Raw genomic sequence first — 13,270 nt, forward strand, 5'->3', positions numbered from 1 at the left:
GCAGGTTGTGCTCAGTTGAGCAAAGAAATTGTAATACATCTCTATTCATCACATTAATGCAAGCAGACATTGGGGTTTTTAGAAGATTACTTTCCCCAGGAAAAATACTATTTGCCTATGCGTGATTTCTTAGTGCATGTCTAAGATTTTTGTCCTAAATTATGAATCAATGTCTACATAGTAGTAGAGTAGGTTTGTGTCTTGTGATTTTGATTCATGAATATTTGAAAATCTACATCATAATTTCTTCATGGTATCAGAGCAGGATTCACATTAGAGCGGAAATTTCAAAGTTGTTTCTCAGGAGGCTAGAATTTGGAGTTTAGTGCAGCGGGATCTCTTCAAAGATGAGAAGATGACATTCAGTGGACTAAGGCTAGAATATGGAAGGAACATCTAATTTTGTTGCATGGAAGGATCACATGGAGGTGGTATTAGATGACAATGGATTGTTGGAATACATCAAGCTAGATGTTGCAATACCACCGGAATATAATGCACAAAACCTTGCTCAGTGGAAGAAAGATGTAGCCAAGGTGAGGAGAATAATCTTGGAGGGAGTACAGTATCACATTGTCTCCAACATCCATGGAAAAGAAACTTCATTTGCAATGTGGAAAGCACTGAAAAAATTGTTTGTGAACAATAGTGACCACAGGAAGTTGGCGCTTAAGGATAAACTTCGAAGTATCAAGATGTAGAAGAACGACATTATTCCGCAATATTTGAGCAATTTCACACAATGTCATGATGAACTTGGCAAGGTTGGTGTAAATGTGTCAGAAACAAACTGGAGGCCCTATTTGGGATTTTTTGGTCTCCTTGTTTTCCCTAAAAATGTCATTTAGGGCTTCAAAACGGCTTCGAAAGTTCAGGACCCGAAAAATTGCCAAAAATAGTAAATTATGCTACAATTAAGGACACTGAAAAATTGAAAGAGACGGTGTTGGGGGTCTAGGTGGAATAGGAGGGTGGCCACCAATATCCTCCTGGATTAAGGGGCAAGTAGAAACATTTGTCAAAGATTAAATGCTTCCATTGTCATATTCTGGCACTATGCCACGAAGTGTTCACACAAAAAGGCAAGCAAGAAGATCTCAAGAGGAGCAGTGGGTGAAGCTTTGGCTTCACAATTCGAGCTTGAGTTTACCCTTATCGCATTCATGACCAACACAGTGACGGGGAGCATGTAGTACTTGGACTCAGGTGCACATGACATGGTGTAGAGAGTTTTTTAGTGACTTAGAAGAAAAATATTTGCAGATGCACATCGAGATGGGGGATGAAGGAAGGTATAATGATACCAAGGTTGGCATAGTCACCTTTCGAAGGGAGTTGAGCTCCCCTCTTAGGCTCAAGAATGGCATGTTCATTCCGAGCCTAAAGAAAAATATCATTTCTGTTGCATTTTTGGAAGATCGTGGTTATGATGTGATCTTCAGCAAAGGAATGGCATTCTTGAGACACATATCCATGGGACAAGTGAAGCAGATCAGGGTTCCTGTATAAGCTAGATGTGGAAGATTGTGTTTCATTAAGCACTAAAGCGAAGAATGTGCAAAGCTGCAATGTCAGTGAACTTTGACACAAAAGACTGGGCCATTTGCATCATGATGCCCTAAAAATTATACAATAGATAACCACAAGCCTCCCCAAAGGAGCACTTGAGCAACAGGATGTATGCAAATGATGTACTTTGGGGAAGTACACAAAATCCACATTCCATGATCGGGACAACAAAGCACATGTAGTCCTAGAAAGGATCCACTCTGATGTCTGTGGACCTTTCTCGACAGCCTCCACTGCCAGACACAAATATTTTGTCATTTTTATTGATGACTTCTCACGGAAGTGTTGGATCTTCTTCATGCGGAAGAAAGATGAGACATTCTCCAAGTTCATAGAATTCAAGGCACTGGTTGAGAAAGAAACTGACAAGAAGGTGAAGGCTCTCAGGAGCGATAATGGAGGTGAGTATGTGTCGAATGAATTTAAAAATTTATGTGTGAAAGAAGGCATTCGACGAGAGTTGAAAACACCCCACAACCCATAGCATAATGGGGTGGCTGAGAGAAATAATCATAGCATTGTGGGAGAAGCGAGGGCGATGTTGCATGACCAAGGACTACCTCTACATCTATGGGCCGAGACATGTAACATAGCAGTCTATTTTCAGAATCGGAGTCCTTATCGGATTCTTGGCATGATTACATTGAAGGAGGATTTCTCGGCGAGAAAGTCAGATGTGTCAAACTTCAAGATTTTTGGAGCCTCTTCTTATTGCCATGTCTCCAAAGAATCAAGGAAGACGCTAGATATGGAAATAGAATTGGGAGTATTTGTGGGTTACACATAAACTCCCCACACCTACCGTGTGTACTTGCCATCCCTCAGAATTATAGTTGTGCGAAGATATGTAAAATTTGATGAGGAAAAAGCGATGTGGTACTCTCTTGATAGGGAGGATCATATCCCACCAAAAGAGGAGATTTTAGCTCCAAAGGAGGAACCTCAATAAGTTGTGGAGAAGCCACAAATTGAGGAGAAGAGAGTGGAGACAACCACTCAAGCAGAACCATCCAAAGAAGGTAGGAAAAGGATTAGGGAAGCTGAGAGAGTTGTGCAAGATGTGAGGGAGAATGTGGGTTCTCCTTCAAATTTGTGCAGGCAGAGAAGGTCACTAGATCGGTACATTGGCTACATGGCTCTAATCACTGAGCTAGTAGAGACTAAGCCAACCTCTTTCAAGGAAGCAATAGAGAAACTTGTGTGGGTTGATGCAATTGTAGAGGAGTAGAAATCTATTGTAAATAAAAGTGTTTGGGAAGTGGTCTCAATATTAGCAAATAAATCAATTATGGGTTCGTGATGGATCTTCAAGGTAAAGAAGGTAGCAAACGGAAGCATAAAGAAGTTCAAGGCCAAGTTTGTGGCTAAGGGGTACTCTCAAGTTGAAGGGATTGACTATGAGGAGACATTCGCTCCTGTAGCAAGGTATTCATCCATTAGATCAATTCTTGCTCTGGTTTTGCAGATGTTGTGGAAGATCCACCAAATGGATGTAAAAACATCATTCCTCAATGGAGTCATTGAGGAGGAGTTGTACATCAAACAACGAGAAGGATTTGAGACTTTTGATCGAGAGTCTCATGTGAAAACTCAAGCGAGCATTATACACTCTCAAACAAGCACCCGTGCTTGGTGCACTAGGATTGATAGTTATCTCACTGGTTTGGGATTCACCAAAAGTGAAGTGGATGAAAACCTCTATCATACCTTGGTAGAGGGTAAATTGTTGATTATTGTCTCATATATTGATGACTTGATTTTAACTGGTGATGAACAATTGACCAGATCTTGCAAGGAGGACCTTGCAAGAGAATTCGAAATGAAGGACATGGGTCTCATGCACTACTTCCTCATATTGGAAGTATGGCAAGGCGATGGGGAACTGTTTGCCTCTCAAGGAAAGTATGAAAAAGAGATTCTGCATGGAGAGTTGCAAACCCATGGAGACACCTATAACGACCAACTGGAGAAAGGAAGATACCATTTTAGGTGAAGAAGTGGATGTTATTATTTATCGACAGCTATGGGTTCACTGATGTACCATGTGAACACACAGTCAGATATGTGCTATGAAGTCAACTGACTGAGTTAATCTATGGTTAGGCCAACCAAATTATTTAGGAAAGTAGTTAAGCATGTTCTGCGGTATCTCAAAGGCATTAACCAGTTTGGACTATGGTACAAACAGACAGAGGGAGTGAAGTTGTGTGGCTTCATAGATGCAGATTGGGCGAGAATTCCATCAGACTGAAAGATTACATCAGGTGGAATTTTTAATTTTGGGTCTACAACAGTTTCCTAGTACAACAAGAAGCAAAGATCTGTGTCGCTCAACTCAACAAAAGCGGAATACATGGCTACAGTCAAGCAACATGTGAGGCAATCTGGATGAGAAAGATACTTATTGGATTTCTTGGTCAAATGACAGATCCAACTGTGGTCTATTGTGATAATTAGAGTTGCATAAATCTCTCTGAGAATCATTTTTTTCAAGATCAATTGAATCATATAGATATCCAGTATCACCATTTGCGGGACTGTGTGGAGAGGTGGATAATGTTGTTGCAGTATATTCTGACAAAGGAACAAGATGTTGACATTTTGACAAAGGTCTTGTCAAGATGGAATTTTGAGTTCCACAAGTGCAGGATATGGGTGGTTGATAATCCCTTTCTGGTTGAGAGAGACTGCTGAAAAATGCAGCAAGAAATTCTCAATTGATTTTGCCTTGATTAAATTGAGAAAATTTGAATGTCCACATCAACAGACAACTTAGATGTAGTTAACTTGTGTGACATGGCTTGTGTCACCCAGTTTACTCAGTAAATTTGAATTGGAGGAGTTAGAGTTCAGTTAACCATGCGTGATTTCTAATTTGTAACAATCAAGGTCAATTATCTAAGGTTGTTTTCAATTAAACTAGTTCTAATTGTTGAAGGAACTAGTGGAGGGTCAGTTGTGTAGTGGGACTTCAGTCAAACTCAGTGATCATTCAATTAACTAATCAATCAACCCAAAATAGAAAGTGCATGCAGAGAATTCGAGTTCCCCAGGATTGGTGGATATTCCAAGGCAGTGTAACATCAGTTGTAGACTAGTCTTGAGTGTACAGGTGTGGCATGAAGTCAAATGACCAACCTAAGGAATTGCACAAACTATTTTGGAGAAATACCTAAATAATAGGGGCCTAATTTCTTGAGGAACAATGCAAGGAAATAGGAGCTCAAGAAGAGGTATAAATTGACTAAGTCTAGGTCAGAGCTTCTCAGTGAGCAGAGAGATATGTTATGCACTTGCAAGTTGTGCTCAGTTGAGCAAAGAAATTGTAATACATCTCTATTCATCAGATTAATGAAAGAAGGCATTGGGTTTTTTAATAGATTTATTTACGTAGGAAAAATACTATTTTCATGTGTGTGATTTTTTATTGAATGTCTGGGATTTTTGTTCTAAATTGGGAATTAATGTCCATAGAGCAGTAGAGTAGGTTTGTGTCTTGTGATTTTGAGTAAAACTTCCTGAGCAATTGCAAATCTACATCATAATTTCTACACTTGAAAAACTAATTTATGTGACACAAAATCCATATGTGTTTAAAGAATACTACAAAGTTATGTAAACTATGAATAACCATTTCATTATATAGTAAAAGGGAAAATGAGTAACCATTGAAAATCCATATGTGCATAAAAAATATTACATAACCTATGAATAACCATTTCATTATAAGAATAAAAGGGAAAGGAGTAACCATTGAAAATCCATATGCGCTTAAAGAATATTGCATAGTTATGTAACCTATGAATAACCATTTCATTATAAAATAAAAGGGAAAATAAGTAATAATTGAGAAAGTTTCAAGAAGAAATGGAGAAAATTTCAAAATACACATTTTGTTTACTTCATTTCTTATTAGAACCTCTCTTCTTCTTCCTTGAAATATCCTATTGGGTGGTAGCTCAACCAATAGCCACAACAACACTTAGTAAACTAGTGGTAGTGGAACCACCAACTACACTCCATTGATGGTAGGAGAAAATATACAGGCATGGGTGGACTACCTTGAATTGAAACTTTAAATCCAACCTCAAACGATACGCCATACTTATTCCTGGCATCATGGGTAAAACAGTAAGAAATGTGTTGAAAGTTGGACGAGCAACGTGTACAAATCAAGCATTCTGAATCACAACAATCGTCTTGTTAAGAAAATGAGCCATGACAGATAAAATCAGATGTGATACTAAATTTGGTAGCTGTAAATGCTCTATCTCGGCATGATTTAGTGGCAAATGAATGTCCCTTGGCATGAGGTGGAGGAGGATGTGGAGCATGCTACAAGGTTAAGTGCGTGGGTTAATAAAACATTGATATAAAAATGGGCATCTTGCTTCCATTGTCTTCTCGAGGATCCACACACAGCATGGGTCTGGGGATTAAAAAATGGATGCACAATCATCGAATATGGACCTTTTCTGGATATCCAAGGGCCAATCGATATCATGGTGGCCACTGAAAACTCTTGCAGAAACGAACACCACATTATAAAGCATTGGCTATTGACCACAATTGGGGATGTGGGCAAACATCGGGGACCAAAAAAAGCTAGGACCAATGGTCAACATAAAAATATTGATATACCAACTACATAACTAAACTTGGAAGAGTTGATGGTTGAAAATGGGAGGGTCAGACAAGATCGATCTAGGATGAACTGGGATTTGAAGTTAGGTCTCAATAAGGAAAAGTTCAAAAATCCTGTCAGAGCCATGGAAGAAGTGAAAAAGCTCATATTGCGGGTAGACCTATATTGGGAGAACATGGTTAGATTATATAAGAGAATGTTGGTTGGTAGATGGCATTTCATTCGAATGAATGGAGTCTAAATAAAGAATTGGATACAAAATAGTGGGGCTTCACTCCCTCGATACCGACCAAAGGTCAATGTGATGGTTAACGACTGGTTCAGGGTTCATTTCCTTAAGGAAGATGATGCAACAAAAAATTGTTGCTTTACCCTGGGTCAAGGGGAGAGGATTCTTGGTTCTCAAAAACTGGAAGGTTGGATTTGATCCTGTAATGGAGGTTCCCAAGAGGAAGATCATTTGGGTTAAATTACTTGGACTTCCAATTGAATTATGGACAAAAGGTGTGATTCGAGAATTGGCCAGTAAAATTGGAAAATTATATTATGTGGATGAAGGCTGCTTGGGGTTGTTGGACAAGAAGGTTGCATGGTTCCTAGTAGAGATAGACTTATCTGGCGGGTTACCAGATGCCATTGACATATACTGGGGCACATTCTACAAAAGAAAACAAGTGGACTATTGGGGAATCCCCTTCCGATGTCTAGTTTGTCACAACACTGGACATCTCATGGTCAACTGTCCTAATCGAAGTAGGGGTACAATATGGAAAGATAAGGAGGTAATACCAGATAGAAATCCTTTTGTCAGGTCAGATTATGCTCCTAATGGTGGTATCTCCCCAGAGAAATTTGCTAATATGGCAGAGGACATATCTCATATGCGACAAAATAACATAAGATTGATTGATGATATGGATCAGGCATTCATCAAGGAAGGAATGACAATCAACAGGGGAAAATACTCTAGGATCAACCCCAAATTCGCTATTGTTCAGAGTCCTCCTAAAAGGAAGGGAAATGAAATTGAAATCTCGGCCCAAAAATCATGTAGGCACTCCTTATTGTCCCCTATATGTAAAAGGAAAGAAATTTACATTGAATTTATACCGATCTGAGATGATGAAGACCTTCGGGATCTGAACGGATTCCCTGGTTTGGACATTGCCCCTATATATGTTAATAAAAATAGAAGAAAAGCCAATGGTTCTTTGGACAAAGAGAGGAAAAAAGGCTCGGAACCATCTAGTAAAAATAAAAAAGGGACTAGATACAAAATTATTTCCCTTTGTGGGGCACTGGGTGCTGACCTTAACAATAGATTTGCTAAGGTCATGGAAGAATCGTTATAACCTTCATTTGATCCTGGACTGTTGAATGGATCTAATGAATCTATCGAGGAGACACATTTTCGGGATCTTAAAGTACCATATCCTGACACTACCTTCCCCTAACGAAAATCAAGTCACTAAATGTTAGGAGCTTAGGATCTGCCCAAACCAGAAGATCCTTGAAACACAATATTAGATCAAAATACCCCTCCAAAGTGCTACTCCAGGAAACTATGATGACCAAGTAAAAGGCGATAGAAATTATTCTTCAGATGCGTCCCAATTGATACGACTGTGCAACCAACTCTCAAGGTAACTCTGGTGGAATAACTGCAATTTCACATCCATCCATATACAACTTACAAGCATTTGGTTCATGCATGTGCATAATCTTGTCTGGCTACTGCAAAGGAACCTCACATAGGATTTAGATCATGAATCCTATGTTAGATGGTTTCAAATACCTGGGATGCTTTTTGAAACCAAGAAAACACCTTTCTCATGACTGGGAGTGGCTTATTATTAAGTTCAAAAAGAAGCTGACTTGCCGGGACCATTGATGGCTCACCCTGGGAGGTCGGGTTACCTTGATCAGAGTTATACTATAGAGAATTTCGATATTCTAGATGCATCTCTTCTATATACAAGTAACCACAGTCCATCATACGCCAAATCGACACTATCATTTCCAACTTCTTATGGTCAAGCACAGAGCCTAAAAGGAGGATACAACTATTCAGCTTAAGTACCATATCGAAGCCTGTCAAATTTGGTGGTTGGGGACTTCTTGATTCCTGAGGCTTTAATATAGCTCTACTTGCCTCGTACCTCTAGAGGATTTTTTATGCTAGGGGCATGTGGCAGAAAATTATGTTCAACAAATACATTACCCATGCCGGTATGGAGGAAGGGCTGCTGGGGAACCCCCCACACCTAGTGTATCTATTATTTGGCATAGTTTTTGACGTGCAATTCCATGGCTATGCAACAATTTATGGTGGATGGTCGAAAAATACTTGTCAGCCTAGATGTCATTAAAGGAATGAATGACTGCCATATACTTTTGGGCCCCATGATTTACTGAACTCACACGGGATCACAATGCTTTCCAAACTTTGGGAAAGGGTATGTCTCCCAAACATTGCTCTTGCTTGGCCACATGCTTGGTAGATTGGCTTCCCAAATCACTTGGTTTGGGAATGGGAAGAATACCTCTGCTCTCTCTACATGGTTGGAATTCATCCCTCTCCGTGCTCTAACTGGCTAGTGTGGGGTGGCCATATTGAGTCTGGTTGCATTGTTGTCAATGAAGTTTATGCACATATTACTTCTAGCTCACAACCTCTGCCATTTGCTGAGACTACTGCGACATGGTGGAAGTGGAACGCCCCACTAAAGATCAAGTGTTTCTCATGGTTGGCTCTACATAACCGTATTCTGACATGGGACCAACTGATCAAGAAGGGTTTCATGGGCCCAGATAGATGCCCCTTGTGTGGGTTGGATACAGAGGACTGCAAACATCTTTTTATAAAATGCTCCTTTGCTGTGGTTGTTTGGATGGAGGTCTCCATCCTCCTTGGTGTCTCTTTGCCCTGTGACTTTGAATCGATTTTGGACTGTTTCTCTTCTTGGTCTCTACATGCTAAGGCATATAAGACGGTCCCTCTATATGTGCTATGGGGCATCTGGCGCGCTAGGAACAAGCTTATTTTCGAAGACAAACAACCTCTTGTCCAACTTGTGGCCCTGAATATAGTTGCATACTACCAAGAAATTGGTCCCTGTTTTCACTTGGATCCTGGAAGGACTATCTCACTGGTTGACCTAGACAACATCTTCCCCATCTGCCATTTCGATGGGGCCGCCTCTGATGGAAAATGTGGTTGTGGGGTTTACCTTTCTGTTGATCCCACAACTCGATACCATTTTCATTGGCATGGTGGTGATGGGGACAACTGCAGAGCGGAACTGATTGCACTATGGGGTGCTCTGCAAGTTACTTCATGGTTGGGCATTGACAACCTTCTGATAGTGGGTGACTCGTTGACAGTGATCAATTGGATTCAGGGGAAATATTCGCTGGAGGTTCCCTCGCTTTGCAACTGGATGCAACAGACCCGTGATCTTCTGGCATCCTTCTCTGTTGTCTCCTTTCAACATGTATACAGGGAACAAAACTCTGTGGCTGATGCTCTTTCTAGACGAGGTCTTCCTCTTCCCCCTGGCTACATGACCTTTTATTTGGAGGTTGATGGATGGGGGCGGTCATAGAATATTTTATGATCTAATTTTGAGGTTTTTTCTGATTGTTGGCTTTCCTAATTTGCCTTTTTGTCCCACAGATGACTATATATTGTGAGGATTGTTCTCTTTGCTGGGATCAGATTTTTCCCACACCCTGGTTTTTTGGACCATATTACTTCTCAATGTTGTCATTGTGCTTCCTTCTCTGGTCTAGTTTTGTGAATCTTGAAGTGAAACAATGTTTGTATCCTATGTACTACTCTAGCCACATCTACGTATTGGTGAACACTTAATATTTGCTTATTGAACAGTGATAAGGAATTAAAGTACCATAACATTGTAAAATCTTCACATTATAATGAATGAAAATTCCATTTTTTTTCTTCTTAAAAAAAAGTAAATTAAAATTTCATTCAATCGAAACTAAAATTCTCATAATAACCTCAATCTTAAAACAACACATTCAAATTCAGCTAATACACTAATACCATCAATATTATTTAATAAAAACATTATATAAACTAATACACTAATACCATCAATATTATTTAATAAAACATTACATAAACTATTTTTAAGATAATCTTACTTATCCGCTCAAAACAAAAGTCCCTGCAACTAAGTAAGAGAATATAAAATCATACACATCACCACTAATTTTCCCACTTAATTACATTGTTAACGAGTGAATAGCTACAGCTTAAATCAACAACTAAGACGAGCTCGAGTGAATTTGAATGGGAGTGGTACCAAAATGTTGACTGAAAATAAGGACTTTGAGTACAGTGTGTTTGTGAGGAAACAGTAAAGGGCAGCTAATAAAACTTTCAGTAATTTCACCGAATTAAGCCCATGTCAAGAATGGGATTCGAACCTATGAGGAAACAGAAAAAGGGAGGTTAGTAATCAATAATTCCACCGAAATAAAACTGATGTCAAGAATGGGATTCGAACCCATGCCCTTTCGGACCAGTACCTGAAACTGGCGCCTTAGACCAACTCGGCCATCTTGACACTTCTGCGATTAAGTGAGGGCCGCTGAAGCAAGGAGCGAGTGTAGGTTGTATCTGGTCATTCAATTCAATTGATACACACAGACTCCGTTCCATTCTCTGCAACCAAACCTTCTTTCAGCGAAATACGCTGGAGTAACACTCATTCAAACAACAAAGAAGCAGACAGTCTGTCAAAAAAAGTCTACAAGCGAAGCCGGGTAGATGGTTCATGGAAATCAGAATGGGCAACACTACTCATACAATAGAAGAATTTCTACTTCCAGGATCATAACAGGTTTTTCTGCTCCCTCCCATGACACACATCTTTTTGCCTGGCCACTGGGCTTTCCACAGTGTCCTCTGTGAAGTGAGTTTCTCCTTTGCAGGTAGTGTCCATTTAAACAACAGGGATTTCTTCTTTATAGAGCAAGGGGATTTCCATTTATTCAAGGGCAGACTTTATTTGGTGATCTATCTTTTCATTTGGACTGTACAAAGCTACAACATCAAAGACTTGCAGCTTTTTTTGCAGCATATTTTTTTTCAAAATTTTACTATCATCAGCATAGAGAGGTATAAGTTCTATGGACCAATTGTTTTGGTTACTACTTCTGTTTATATTCTAACCTCCTGGGAGGGATGGCATATTGTATCTTTTATACTTCCCTTATATTAATAAGAATACAGCTTTTTTTCGTGCTGAAAAAACACTGATTCATTTTATACGCCTTCTCAAATGTGTCTTTGTAGAATAATGTTGAGTATTTATGGCGGTTATCAATATTTGTGGGACTATGGTTATATTAATGCGCTGGGTAGTATATGTTATTAGTTGGATATAACCAAATATAAATTCCAATGGATAAGACATACTGCTCCAGCGGGCAGTGTATTAATGAAACTATAACGACACAAATATTAGTTACCATTAATACCCAGTACATTAATGAAGTTATAGCTAACAAATATTAGCTATCATTAGTGGTTATCTGTTAAATGACGGAGTTCGATTTTCGGCAACAGTAATCAGATTTTTCAGATAACACAGACAATTATGATGTCAATTGTCTTTCTCATAGTGTGGAAATATAACTTAAATATGGAAGTTTAAACATGTGGGGATGTAGCTCAGATGGTAGAGCGCTCGCTTAGCATGCGAGAGGTACGGGGATCGATACCCCGCATCTCCATTTTGGTTTTCTTGTTGGTGTTGTACTCTGATCCCAATCTTACAATTTTGGTTTTCTTTTTGGTGTTCTACCCTGATCTCAATCTTTGCAATTTTCTCGCAGCTTCTGTCTCTTCCCTCATCTCCATGCTGTATATGAATATTATGATTTGTGTTACTCAACTGTTGGAGTGGTATTTTATAAAGAGAATGGTATCTGTCAAGAACGCGATTCGAACCCCTGGCCTTTGGAATAAATACCTGAACATTGGCACCTTATTGGAGTCTTATGTTTTAAAGAGAATGGGCTTTGGATTAAACACCGGGAAATTAACTTTGAGATATTTGATGTAAATGAGGGTGGTGCTACTGGGCAGCAAGTATTATATATATATATAGTGTACGCAATTGCAATTCAATTGACACGGGTCTCCTTCACCGTAAAAGGAATTCCGTTCATAAGCTGATAGCATTTTAAATTCTTCTTTACACTAAGATATGGATTACCGTTTGCTCAGCCAAGTCGTTGTATTATAGTGGTGAGTATTCCCGCCTGTCACGCGGGTGACCCGGGTTCGATCCCCGGCAACAGCGATTTGTTCTGTTCTGAATCAGACGACACAGTCGTGGGCTAACGTCAACAATTTCTGCCCGCCCCCACTCTTTACATCCATTGTTTTCCGTCTAATTTTGCCTACGTTGTTTTTCCTCTAATTTTGCTCATATGGGCTCATCAATTCTGGATTCTTGGGTACAAAGAAAAGATTTTCATATGGGCTCATCAACCTTGGATTTTTGGGTACAAAGAAAATATTTTCACATGGACTCATCAATCTTGGATTTTATGCTTTTTGGGTATGGACTCATCAATCTTGGATTTTATGTTTTTGGGTATATATATATATATATATATTTTAAATGAAATTAAGAATAGTAAGAATTTTTCATGGAAACAAATATATCTTGTCACATTTTTTTTAATTTGTTGACTACATAAAGAACCAAGAAGTCTTCCAAAATCCGTATGAGTGTTTTTGGTTGACTATATAAAAAACCAAGAAGTCTTCCAAAATCCCTATGAGTCATATACATGGGAGAAATATATAGTGTTATAACAAAAACCTTGGTTAGTCTCTGCATAAACATGAGAGTGAACAAATCAATCCAAAAACTCTCAAGGTTGTGTAATAGAAAGTCAATATCCAACAAGTATGGCCTTCTCCTAGATGATCCAGTTGTACATAAAAGAAAGGAAAAAAAGACAATAAAGAAAATACCAAAAAGAAAAAGGCTCGATTACCCCCAAAAAGCCAAA

The 13,270-nt window shown here is 39.1% G+C and overlaps 2 non-coding genes across 2 annotated transcripts; one reads left to right on the forward strand and one right to left on the reverse strand.

Moving 5' to 3' along the window:
* Positions 1-10,725: 10,725 nt before the first annotated feature.
* Positions 10,726-10,806, reverse strand: TRNAL-CAG (transfer RNA leucine (anticodon CAG)). The gene has a single exon. It is a non-coding gene; the product is annotated as a tRNA-Leu (tRNA).
* Positions 10,807-11,904: 1,098 nt separating this feature from the next.
* Positions 11,905-11,977, forward strand: TRNAA-AGC (transfer RNA alanine (anticodon AGC)). Its single transcript has one exon. It is a non-coding gene; the product is annotated as a tRNA-Ala (tRNA).
* The last annotated feature ends 1,293 nt before the right edge of the window (positions 11,978-13,270 follow it).

The sequence above is a fragment of the Pinus tabuliformis genome, chromosome 3_1 (genome assembly GCF_031772625.1).
Source record: "Pinus tabuliformis cultivar Carrire ecotype Pingquan chromosome 3_1, CPIR1, whole genome shotgun sequence".
NCBI lineage: Eukaryota > Viridiplantae > Streptophyta > Pinopsida > Pinales > Pinaceae > Pinus > Pinus tabuliformis.